This window comes from Spermophilus citellus (genome assembly GCF_964194105.1).
Source record: "Spermophilus citellus genome assembly, chromosome: 1".
Classification (NCBI taxonomy): Eukaryota; Metazoa; Chordata; class Mammalia; order Rodentia; family Sciuridae; genus Spermophilus; species Spermophilus citellus.
Window position 1 is genome coordinate 92,978,728 of NC_138182.1, and position 14,228 is coordinate 92,992,955.

Genomic DNA, 14,228 nt, shown 5'->3' on the forward strand with positions numbered 1-14,228 from the left:
TAATAATGTAGAAATGGACCATAGTTGTCTGGCACATATGTCTGGGCCATGCCAACTCTTACATTTCCCCTCACTTTTCTTGAATTTGTAATGTAAACTTATATCTTTTATTGTGATAGTCATTGTGTTGTTTTTGTTGCTGGTAGTGTTTTATTTATTTATTTTTTAAATTTTAATTTGTTATATACGACAGCAGAATTCATTATAATTTATACTGCACATATAGAGCAAATTTTTTTATTTTTTTTTAAATAAATGACAGCAGAATGCATTTTCTTTCTTATTACACATATAGAGCACATTTTTTTATATCTCTTTGTATATAAAGTATGTTTGCACCAATTCATGTTTTCATACATGTACTTTGGATACTGATGTCCTTCATATTCTGCCAACATTGCTAACATCCTCCTCCCTCCCTTCCCCTCCCATCCCTCTGTCCTATCCTTGCTAATCCCCTGCCCCCTCCCTTCCCCTCATATCCCTCTTCCCTATGTAGAGTACATCTATTCCTCCCATGCTCTCCCTCCCTACCCACTATGATTCAGTCTCCTTATGTCAGAGAAAATATTTGGCATTTGTTTTTTGGGATTGGCTATCTTCACTTAGCATTATCTTCTCCAATGCCATCCATTTACTTGCAAATGCCATGATTTTATTCTCATTTACTGCTGAGTTATATTCCATTGTGTGTACATGCCACTTTTTTTTTTATACCTTAATCTACTGAAGGGCATCTAGCCTGGTTCCACAGTTTTGCTATTGTGAACTGTGCTGCTATAAACAATGATGTGGCTGTTTCTCTGCAGTATGCTATTTTTAAGTCCTTTGGGTATAGACTGAAAAGAAGGATAGCTGGGTCAAATGGTGGTTCCATTCCAAGTTTTCCAAAGAATCTCCATACTGCTTTCCATATTGGCTGCACCAATTTTCAGTACCACCATCCATGTATGAGTGTGCCTTTTTCCTCACATTTTTGCCAACTCTTATTGTTGTTTGTCTTCATAATAGCTCGCATTCTTAAAGGAGAGAGATGAAATCTTAGAGTAGTTTTTATTTGATTTTCTATAATTGCTAGCGTGATGAACTTTTTTTTTCATAAATGTGTTCATTGATTGTATATCCTTTTCTGAGAAGTGTCTGTTCAGGTCCTTGGCCTAAATATTGATTGGATTATTTCAATTTTGGTGTTTAACTTTTTGAGTTCTTTATATGCCCTAGAGATTAGTGCTCTATCTGATGTATGAGGGGTGAAAATTTGCTCCCAAGATGTAGGCTCTCTATTCACCTCACAGATTGTTTCTTTTACTGAGAAGAAACTCTTCATTTTGAATCCATCCCATTTATTGATTCTTAGTTTTAATTCTTGCACTATAGGAGTCTTATTAAGGAAGTTGGGGCCTAATCCCACGTGATGAAGATTAGGGCCTACTTTTTCTTCTATTAGGCTCAGGGTCTCTGGTTTAATTCCTAGGTCCTTGATCCACTTTGAGTTGAAGTTTTCTGCATGATGAGAGATAGAATTTTAGTTTAATTTTGTTGTGTATGAATTTCCAGTTTTCCCAGCACCATTTTTTGAAGAGGCTATCTTTTTTTCAATGCATGGTTTTGGTAACTTTGTCTAACATAATTGTAATTTTGTGGGTTACTCTCTATGTCCTCTATTTTGTACCATTGTTCTCCCAGTCTGTTTTGGTGCCAATACCATGCTGTTTTTTGTTACTATTGTTTAAATTTACATTCTAGTACAGTGATGCCACCTGCTTCACTCTTCCTGCTAAGGATTGCTTTAGCTATTCTGGGTCTCTTTATTTCAGATTAATTTCATGAAGGTTTTTTAAATTTTTATGAGGAATACCATTGGGATGTTGATTGGAATTTCATTAAATCTGTATAGTGCTTTTGGTAGTATGGTTATTTTGATATTAATTCTGCCTATCAAAGAGCAAGTTAGAAGTTTCCATATTCTAATATCTTCTTTGATTGCTCATTTTAAGGTTCTGTCATTTTCATTGTATAGTTGTTTCACCTTTTTCATTAAGTTGACTCCCAAGTATCTTTTTTTTTTGAGGTTATCATGTATGGGGTAATTTTTCTCATTCCCTTCTCAGAGGATTTGTCACGGATATACAGAAATTCCTTTGATTTATGGGTGTTGATTTTATATCCTGCTACTTTTCTGAATTCATTTACTAGTTCTAGAAATTTTCTGGTGGAGCTTTTTGTATCTTCTAGGTATAGAATCATATTGTCAGCCAATAGTGCCAATTTGAGTTTTTGTTTTCCCATGTATCTCTTTAATTTCTTTCATCTGTCTAATTGCTCTGGCCGGTGCTTCAAGAACAATGTTAAATAGAAGTGGTGAAAGAGGGCATCCCTGTCTCCTTCCAGTTTTTAGAGGGAATGCCTTAAATTTCCTCCATTTAGAATGATGTTGGCCTGGGGCTTAGCATTGATAGCCTTTATGATGTTGAGATATGTTCCTGTTATCCCTAGTTTTCCTGGTGTTTTGAACATGAAGGAGGTGTATTTTGTCAAATGCTTTTTCTGCATCTATTGAGATGATCATATGATTTTTGTCTTTAAGTCTATTGATGTGATGAATTACATTTATTGATTTTCATATGTTGAACCAACCTTACATCTCTGGGATGAATCCCACTTGATTTTGGTGCATGATCTTTTTGATATGTTTATGTATTTTATTTGCCAGAATTTTATTGAGAAATTTTGTATCTATGTTCATTAGAGATATTGGTCTGAAGTTTTCTTTCTTTGATGTGTCTCTGCCTGTTTTTCAGGATGATATTGACCTCATAGAATAAGTTTGGGAGTGCTCTCTCTTTTTCTATTTACTGAAATAAATTGAAGACTATTGGTGTTACTTCTTCTTTAAAGGTCTTATAGAATTTGGATTTGTATCCATCCGGTCCTGAGCTTTTCTTGTTTGGTAGTAGACTTCTGATGGTGTCTTCCATTTCATCACTTGATATTGGTCTGTTCAAATTGTATATATCATCCTACTTCATCCTGGGAAAATTGTATGACTTAAGCATTTGTCAATGCCTTCAATATCCTCTGCTTTATTGGAGTGTATGTTTTCAAAATAATTTCTAATTATCCTCTGTATTTTTGTAGTATCTCTTTTGATAGTACCTTTTTTATCACATATGCTGATAATTTGATTTTTCTCTCTCCTTTTCCTCATTAGCATGGCTAAGTATCTGTCAATTTTTTTTTAAATTTTTCAAAGAACCAATTTTTGTTTTGTCAGATTTTGCAGTTATTTTTTTTTGCTTCAATGTCACCTCTAATTTTGATTATTTCTTGTCTTCTACTGCTGTTGGTATTGATTTGTTCTTCTTTTTCTAGAGCTTTCAGATGTAGTGTGAGGTCATTCATTTGTTGACTTTTTCTTCTTTTAAGTAATGAACTCCATGCAATGAACTTTCCTCTTAGTACCACTGTCATAGTTTCCCAGAGATTTCAATATGTTGTGTCTATGTTCTCATTTACCTCTAGGAATTTTTCAATTTCCTCCTTGATATCTTCTGAAACCCATTGTTCATTCAGTAACATATTCTTCAGTCTCCAGGTGTTGGAGTAATTTTTATTTTTTATTTTGTCATTGATTTCAAATTTCATTCCATTATGATCTGATGAAATGCAGGGTAGTATCTCTACTCTTTTGTATTTGCTAAGAATTGCTCTGTGGCAATTTATATGGTCTATTTTAGAGAAGGATCCATGTGCTGCTGAAAAGAAGGTGTAGCCACTTGATGCTGGTTGTTATATTCTATATATGTCTGTTAAGTCAAAGTTATTAATTGCATTATTGAGATCTATAGTTCTTTTTTTTATTCAATTTTTGCTTGGAAGATCTATCAAGGTGTGAGAGAGGTATGTTAAAGTCATCCAAGATTATTGTGTTTCGGTCTATTTAACTGTTGAACATGAGAAAAATTTGATTAACATAGCTGCTCAATTGTTTGGGGAATATATATATATATATATATATATATATATATATATATATGATTGTTATAGCTTGTTGGTATGGTTCCCTTGAGCAGTATATAATTTCCATCTTTTTCCCTTTTGATTAACTTTGGCTTGAAATCTACTTTACTGACATGAGGATCGAAAACCCTGCTTACTTCCACAGTCCATGTGAGTGGAATGATTTTTCCCAACCTTTCATTATCAGTCTGTGTATGTCTTTTACTAACAGATGAGTCTCCTGGAGGCAGCATATTGCTGATTTTTTAATCCAATCTGCTGGCTTATGTTTTTTGATATATGAGTTTAAGCCATTGATATTCAGGGTTATTATTGAGACATGTTTTGCATGTCCAGTCATATTTATTTACTTTTGTTATTTAACTTGACTTGATTTTCTTCTTTGATTAGTTTTTTTAGGGTACTACCTCCCTCTGCTGATTTCATTGTTGTTTTTTGTTTCCTCTTCATGGAATATGTTTCCAAGGATGTATTGTAGTGCCAGTTGTCTAGCTAAAAATTCTTCTAACTTTTGTTTATCATGAAATGTTTTTATCTCTTCATCAAATCTAAAGCTTAACTTTTTTAAAGAGAGAGTGAGAGACACAGAGAGAGAGAGAGAGAGAGAGAGAGAGAGAGAATTTTTTAATATTTATTTTTTATTTTTCTGCGGACACAACATCTTTGTTTGTATGTGGTGCTACAGATCGAACCCAGGGTGCACATATGCCAGGCAAGCACGCTACCACTTGAGCCACATCCCCAGCCCCTAAAGAGGAGACTAAAGAGGACCCAGGATGACAGAGGCCTGAGGAGATTATGATGGAGGTGACCTGGGATTGAAGTGGTCTGAGCTGTTATGGAAGTATTCAACCATGAAAAAATCTTCCTTTCAGTGTATTCAGTCAGTATTTTTTTGTATGATTATGAAACTGTGAAGAAAAAATATAGGGCTGTGGTTGTGACTCTGTGGAAGTGTGTTTGCCTCACATATGTGAGGCACTGGGTTCAATCTCAGCAACACATGAAAATGAATAAACAAAATGAAGATATTGAAATTAAAAAGAAAGAAAGAAACACAATAGAAGATGTCAAGAAGACTAAAGCAATTTAATTTTTAGGCAAAGGAATCTTTAACTTCATGGTGCTTTTTGGGAGTTGCCCCAGCTCAAAAGACTAACTTCCCCATCCCCCAAGAAGAGCCATCCAATGGTGAGCCCTGCTGGCTCACATGATCCTGCCATCCAATGGTGAGCCCTGCTGGCTCACATGATCCTGCTATCTAATGGTGAGTGCTGCTTGCTCACATGATCCTTACCCACCAATCAGACTAGCCCTGCTGGTTCACATGATCCTTATTCACTAATCAGACCAACCCTTCTGGCTCACATGATCCTTACCCACCAATTAGATTAGCCCTGCTGGCTCGCATGATCCTTACTCACCAATCAAACTAGCCCTGCTGACACATATGATCCTTACCGCCCCAATCAGAAAGCACCCCATGTCAATTGTAAAACCCTTCAGCCATGAATCTGTCATAACTGTCAAACCACCCCCAGCTCTATAAATATGGAGAGCTGTTCCTCAATAAATGGGCATTTTCTCCGACAATGAGCCTTGTTCTTTCTTTCAGTGCTGAACATGAAATATAAACACAACAGGGTAAAAATAGAAGTTTAGGAGAATGTCAGCTGTGTGTATGAAGACCTTACTCTGATCTGTTGAAGAAGAAAAGAGAGCCCCAGTGAGAACAGGAAAAGATGCCTGTTTGATGGTGTGTGACCATGAGACAGCACCACTCATGTCCTGGGGAGCAGCAGGAGAGTAGCCAAGTGTAGTTAGGACACCTCAGTTTACTGTAACACCAGATGCTCTCTGACTGTCCTTCAGTGGTCTTACCTCTGTGTTCCTTCTATGTTCTGGGTCCTCGGCCTCAGACAGTGTGGTCTGTACACCTACAATTATAATAGGTAAAATATACCTTAGTTAATTTTTAGGATATCCGTTATTCTATCCACCAGTGGCCAAGTCAAATACTGACTTCTATTCCTGGACATTTTCCATCTTTTCACAGTCCATGAGAGTTCAAGTCAAATAACCCTGTTGAAATAGTCATTAATGTTGTCTCCATTGCAGTGAAGTAGTTCCCATTGCACTCTTTTACTAGCATGTGAACACCCTGGGTCCATCCAGTGACATGCCTGCTCATTTAGTTCTCCAATCTTACAGACATTGTGGCCTCAAGACAAGGTGAATATCATTCTTGGTGACTGTAGAGACAGGGTCTTCGTACTTTGTATATTTGGCTGCTTTAATACACATTTTTTTTTCTTTAAACTAGGTACAAGGTATGGGGTTAGTAGCTAAAGACAATGAAGAAAATTCCAGAACAAGAAAAGAAGACCTCAATACAATATCCCTGACAAGAACATAGCAAACCTTCTCAACAAAATGTAGCCAAAAAATTCCACAGAACACCAAAATCAGAATACACCATATTCATATGGTATCAATCCCAGCATGCAATAAAGCACCTACAGAAAATCACCAACAAATCCTACAGTGGGTTAACAGAACAAAGGGCAATTCATCCATCAATAGGTCGATTTTGAAAATGTTGGTGTATACATGTAATGGAGCTTAATTCATCCATTCAAGAAATAAAATAGTGATAAATGCTACAATGTGGACTTTCTTTGAAAATATCAGGCTGATTCAAATCATGAAAAATAGCACATATTTAATAATTTTAGTCATACAAAATAATCAGAACATATATATTCAAACATGGTGATTACACTTAGTGGTTTCCAAAGTAAAGATAAACAGGGACTATGTGCAATGGATTAGATGGTTCATTTAAAAAATTACAAATACTTGGGAACAAGAGGTAGTTGAAAGTCATACAGTTTTGTCATGTGGTAAATAATATGGAATTGGTAACCACAAACTGTTACAAATTTAACTTCATGACACATGAATTTCATCTCAATGATAAGAAATTTTGCTGCTGAACTGCAGACAGCCTTAGATGTTTCCCACTTACAGGTTGAGGTGTGAGTGAGAGTTGCCCCTAACCCTCAGTGTTAACTGATCACCATAAACAACCCTAACTCACACTGAGGTGAAGGAGGGCAGAGATGAAAACACACTGTGAGCAACACCAGTCTTTCCTCAGTGTTACTAGATTCTCAACGTGACTAAGCATGATGTCCAGCACAGAAGTTCCACTTTGCCATACACTGTCCACGTGGAAAAATTAGCACACATTTCCTTATTTTAAGTACTACCAAGAGAACTACCAAATGCGAAAACTCCCAGCTTCCCCACTTCCAGAGGAAAGTACTTGTGGCAGCCCTTCTTCAAATAATTTCCATTAAAAATATGATAACTCTTCCTCATACTTGTTTTTCTGAACTTCATGCTACCTGATTGTGGTTTTATTTTGGTTCCAAATTTTTGTTTTTATACCAAATTCTACATATGCATTTGCACTCCTTAAAGGACAATGTAGTTCTGAACACTCTAAAGTTATTGAGGTCAAACAATAGAAGCTAAAGCTTATTTCTTACTTTAAAAAAAATCCAGGTTCCTAAAGTAATCATATTTTGTAAATCTGCAGGAACACTCTGAGGATCTATGCAAGTTAGGTGGTGATTCATATATTTTATCACATCCAAAATTTAAAGTTTCATGAGACTAATCCATGAAAAAAATCAAGTCAAATTTGGAGAAGTGTTCAAGTTGTAGTTAAAGCAATATGCAAAAATGAAATAAATTAAGCTCATGTAATTTAAACTACTTACTGGAGAATTTACTAAATTCTTCTGAAGAAACTAAAAGAGTACATTGTTTAGTAGGAAAAAGAGAACAGAAATGAAGAAAATATATCTGTAGTTCTATGCCAGCTTCCAGATCTTGAACACATGTTTATTTTTCCATCTTATATTTGACACAAGTGTTTAAGGGTTGTCAGCAAGGACCCCTGGAGTGCCTGGAAGACAGAATTGAAGAGTGAGAAGCTGCATGATTTTCCATATGGATTTGTCTCATGACCCATCACCTTCTAAATTTGTCAAATTGTATTATTTTATGATTTCTATCATGGTAAACTGATTACTTAAAATACCAATATATTTCTTCTTTCCAAAACATCACCATCTGAAACAACTGAGGCCCTATTGGTGTCATCAGTAATGTTTGTTGACAGATTACTGCTGCAAAGAGATCTTACCTTTCAAGTGCACAGGGCAGTGGGCTTGCATGACCTCCCACCAGACTGCATTGTGTGTGCTAAGGAAGTGTAGAAAGGGCAGTGACTGTTTGGGAGTGACTTCTTTGTAAACCAGTATTAAAAAGAAAGCCAGTTCATGTGAGTGTTCAGTCAACAAAGCCACCAGGTTTATTAACCATTGTGCAGGAAGTCATGCATTTGCACATAAAAAATACAAAGATGAATGATACAAGGTCCCAAATTAACAAATTTCCACAGACTGATCTCCATTCTACACAAAAGTAGGGAAAAAATTAAGATTATTCAGCAGTTTCCAGAGAAAAGATTGCATTTGAACCTCCTCTAAAGACCAGTACAAAGTAAATGGATAAAATTAAACCATTATGTCACAGTAGAAAAGGGCTCTATCAACAAGTTCCAGGATATATTGTGAACAAGAACATCACTCAGGCTTGAGCTTTAGGTTTGTGTCATGGAGAAATGGGGGATATGACAAGAAACAGATTGCAGGTAGACTGAGTAGGACCTCTTGAACTTCACCCACACTGTGAAATTAGCTGCACCTTACCTGTGTCTGGCCACCCACCATCTCTCTGGGAGACACACAAATTTCCAGAGGAGCCCAGGAAGGCTCAGCAGGATGGTCATTTTACTAAGGGTGTGTTTAACTTGTCAAGGTGCTGAGGAGGACCCAGGATGACAGAACCCTGAGGAGATTATGATGGAGGTGACCTTGGATTAAAGTGTTCTGAGCTCTTACAGAAATGTTGAACTATGAGCAAAATCTTTCTTTCAGTGTATTTGTTCAGTATCTTTTTGTGTAATCATGATATTGTGAAGAAAAAATATAGGACTGGATTTGTGATTCAGTGACAGAGTGCTTGCCTTGCACATGTGAGGCACTGGGTTAAATCTCAGCAAAACATAAAAAGGAATAAACAAAATAAAAATATTGAAAATAAAAGGAAAGTAAGAAATATAATAGAAGATGTCAACAAGACTAAGGCAAATTTATTTTTAGAGAGAGTAATCTTTAACTTCATGGTTAACGATTACAACAGGGTAAAAATAGAAGTTTAGGACAATGTCATCTGGAGGCTATGAGGACCTTACTCTCATCTGTTGAAGAAGAAAATAGAGTCCCTGTGGGAATAGGAACAGGTGCCTGTCTGATGGTGTGTGACCATGAGACAGCACCACTCATGTTCTGGGGAGTGAGCAGGGAGAGAAGGGGACAGCAGAGAAGCCAGGTGCAGTCAGGTCACATCAGTTTACTGTAACTCCAGACCTGAGATCTCAGAATGGGAAAGTTTGGTGGATAACTTTCCTCATGAGAAATTGTTTTTTTCATGTTCATGAGAATAAATACTCCAACATTATGAATCATTTCCTACCTAATTTTTAAAATTTTGATTTGAGTTATTAATGTAGAAAAAATGAGAAAATACTTTGGACGGTAACATTAATTAAATAAAATGAAGGTGACTAAAATGGAGAACAAAAGGAATGCATGGTGACCCACATGGTCATGGAGAAGAGGAGGTAGGCCACCCTAGAAGTGCTCTGCATGGAGTAAAGAGAGCCCCTGTGTTCTGCAACTGGCAAGGCCAAAGGGAAGGAATTACTAGTCCTTTTGGAAATATTGTTTTACAGTCAAGAGTCCTAGCTGCTACATGAGGAATTCCAGATGGAGTTGTTTTCTCAGCTGGTTTTATATTTCCTCTACACCATCCATTCTTTCGACAGCCCTACTAAGTCCTTTTAGAATAAGAAGGTTTATGATTATACAGTTGATATTGATGCATGTAACTTGCTTTTGATTTTTATGGGGGCTCACAATGAAGATTTTACCCTCAGTTTTAGGTGAGATTTTTGGCTCAAACTTTAGGATAAAGCTGGAATTTATTAGACTATCAGACACTTGGAGATGGGCTAAATTCATTTTGCATTGTGAAATGAACATGAGTTTTGGAGATCTGTGGTTGAAACATTATGAATGGTATGTGAGGTGTCTAATGTTCCTGAATTGAGGCAGGAATTTTCTTTCTTTCTTTCTTTCTTTCTTTCTTTCTTTCTTTCTTTCTTTCTTTCTTTCTTTCTTTTCTTTCTTTCTTTCTTTCTTTCTTTTGTTTTTTCTTCCTTCCTTCCTTCCTTCTTTTCTTTCTTTCTTTGACTTTTTGCATTCCTGAGTGTTTTTATCAGAGATATAAAATCTTGTTTTCACACAAGATTTTTTTAAACAAATGGGGTATAATATCTCCTTTTTCCAAGTGTACAGAATCACATTGATTATATAGACATGTATATACATTCAGCAATACTAGGGTCTATTTATTCTGCTGCCCTTTCTGTCAGGCAGGAATTTTTAAAGGTAGAATGTTTGGATTATGAGAGCTGCAACCTAATCAACCCATCTTAATTTGAACAAATTGACTGGGTGTTAGCTTTAGGCATTCGGACATTGTTAGAGGAGGTGGACAACTGGGATTAATCCCTGATAGCTTTTGTATAACCCTAACCCTAACCCTCTTTCCTCTTCCCTGTCTTTGCCTACCTGGAGCCATATTCTGAGCATCTTTCCTCTACTGTGGTGGTCCTCAGTGTGCCCCCACCATGGGCACAAAATCATGAAAGTGGACAAAGATAGACTAGATCTCTGAACCCCTGAGAAAAAATATGCTTTCCCAAATCTGGGAAAGATTTTCTTTTATTGTGGGTGTGTTGTTTTTAAAACCACATATTTTGGTCACAGCCATGCAAATCTGACACAGTTATTCATCATAATCACATAGAGTGCAGAGTGTACACCAGAGATGACCAAATGGCCAAAATTATGATAAACAATAAATCAGCCACATTATATTACCAGAATGAGGAGACAGATGGACTTTCCAATTTAAAGATCTGTGGAATATACATGTAATAGAATGACGTTCATCCTAAGGAATGAACATATGATGCCTGTACACGGTGGAATGATTTTGAAAAAGTTAGGGTAAGTCAAGTCAGAACATATATTGAACGATTTTATTTATATGAAATTTCACAAATATATAATTTCAAAAGTACAGAATATACTTAGAGTTTTCTAGTGTCTGAAAGACCATGTGTAACAGATTAGATGGTTCATTTGAAGTAATAAAAGTATCTGGGAACAAATTTAGTTGGATGTTCTACAACTTGGTAATGTAGTAAATATCACTACATCTATAAGCATGAACTGTCACAAAGGTAAACTTTGTGTCATATGAATTTCATGTCAATGACAAGAAATTTTTCTGCTGAACTGCAGATAATGTGAGATGTTTCTGACTTACAAGTGAGAGTTGCTCAATTGCCTTAAAGTTGCCTGTTCCATACAAGCACCCTTAATTCATAATGAGGAGAGGAGGGCAGATGAAAACACAGAGGGAGAACCATCAGTCTTTTCAGTGTTACTCACTTCTCAGTAATGACTTACTGTCATGTGTGGCAGAGCAGTTCCACTGTCCATGCTGGCACGTGGCCAGGTCCTCTCTCCTGGGCTCTGGAGGTGCTGTTACCTGGTGGTGTGCTCAGGCCTCCTGCTGTCTCTGCAGGCTGAGCTCTGTGCTCCTGGGGGCCCCGTTCTCACTGGCCATGCCCCAGATTCACATAAAGCAGAGGTGACTGAGCTCCCCACCTCCCACATGGCACTGTGCTGACTGGACCGATGCACCCTGGCTGCAGACACCATTGATGGGGGAAGCAAAGGGAGACACTGTTCTGTTCCATGTTGACAAGTGACACTCAGAAGTGAGTAATAAGCAGTTAGAGTTTAAAGGCATCTGAACTTCACTTTTATTCTGTTCAGCAAATTATAATGTCATCCAAAGTGTCAGCTAGTCCAGGAAAAGGTTTCTTAATTCTGAGAAGAACACAGCAAGTGTGGAGAGTCCTTAAGACTGCACTGTGGTTTTGGGTGATTGCCACTGCTCCAATAGGAACACAGGGATCTTGGGGACATCTGAACTGTGTATGCTAATATAGTGTGTGAAAATTTTTCATCTGATTCTGGATGGTTTAAAATTCATTTCTTCAGATTACTATTACTTATAGTATACTTGCAAAGTTCACAAAATTTCAGAGAAAAACAAACACATTGACATTAAGATAAAAAGAACAAAATGCAAAATATGGTATAGGATATGTAGGTAGATAGGAATGCTTTTATACAACTGATAAACATGCACATATGTCAATAACTGTGGGAAATAAGATATTTAATGTATAATACAATTTTCATTGGAATATTCTAAACATTAATCTCACCCCTTTCTTTTGATCACAAATACATTTTTTTCACTTATTCAGTTTGTTACATTTGTTTTTTTGGGTTTAAGGGATTGAACCCAGGGGTGCTTAACCACTGAACCACATCCCAGCACTTTTGATTATTTATTCTGAGACACAGTCTTGACAAGTTAGGAGGCTAGCTTTGAGTTTACCATCCTCCTCTCTCAGCCTCCTGAGCTGCTGGATTGCAAGCATGTGTCACTGTGCCCAAATTTTCAGTTGTAGTCTTAATATTTTTTTATTGATTATATATTAAGTATGACTATAAGGATGTGCATGTCTAGTGATATCAATATAAATATTAAGTTGTGCAACATTTTGGAAGCATATTGTGATTTTCATATTATATATACCTCAGCATTCCTCAATGGTTTATGAAAGACATTAATCAATTTCCTAATATGGAAATGTAATTTAGAAATAATTAATTCTTGGATCTTTCAAACCAAATGATTTTTAGCAGTTTTGAAATGATCTATTTATCATATATTTAATTATTTGAAACACTATCAAGAGAAATGCAAAAAATAAAAACTCCTGACTTTTCACTTCCAGAGAAAGCACTTGGGCAGTCCCTCTTCATGTTCCTGGAGTTAAAACATGCTAGTTCTCCTCACACACATTGTCCTGATTCTCACTTCTACCAACCCTTTCTGTTATTTATACCTTCATCTTATTGTCTTTAAGAGAGAATTTTCTATGGGTATTTTTTCCCTTTCTTAAAAAAGGAAGTCATACTGAACCATACTAAAATTTTAAGGTAAGTCTATGCAATTTGAAGCCATATTTTTATTTTAAAAATCCAGGTTCAAAAAGTCACCATATCTTTATAATCCACTGAAATTGTCTCAGGCCCTATGTAAAAAATACATGGTGCTTTGTACATTTGTTTTATTGTATTTATACATGAATTTGCATCAGTTCTCCATAATTTGAAGTTTCCTGATATTTACTGGCATAAGAAAAAAGAAAGTTGAAATGAGAAGAATTTATCAAACTACACCTAAATCAAACAAGGAAAAGAGGACATGAAGTAAGTTCCTATAATTCAAAATAGTTGTGGAGAATTTTCTAAGTTCTATTGGAGAAAGAAAAACAGGAGGTGGTTTAGTGTTAAAAACTATAATAAAGAAAGAGCACTAGGAACATATCACGGTTGATGGAATGCTTGCCTCCGATGCACCAGACTCTGGGTTCAAAACTCAGCACCATACACACAAAAAAAATTAAAACATTTTTAAAAAGAAAGAAAATGTCTCCATAGTTCTGTGCAACTTCTAGATTTAAACCCATGTTTATATCCCATCTGTATGTGACAGGATGTCCTGGGATGATCAACCAAAACTCCTGAAGATCCCAGAATCCAGGATAAAAGGTGAAAAACCTGGCAGATTTCCATAAAGAAACCTGATTAGTCTCATCATACATCCTTTCAGAATTTTTCATGTTTATTTGAATTTTTACATATGTACCATTTTATTTTTCCTTCACAGTACTCAAAGTATGTTTTAAAGATGATAATTTACTTCTTTTAGTAAAACCCAGTATCCGGAGCAGATTTTGCAATGTTATGAATCATTAGTAAATATTTGTGGAAAGATTACCTAATTTGAAAATATTTTTCTTTATGCCCACAGGCAAGGGTGAGTTATGGCAAAAGAAGGTACACTGTATTTCT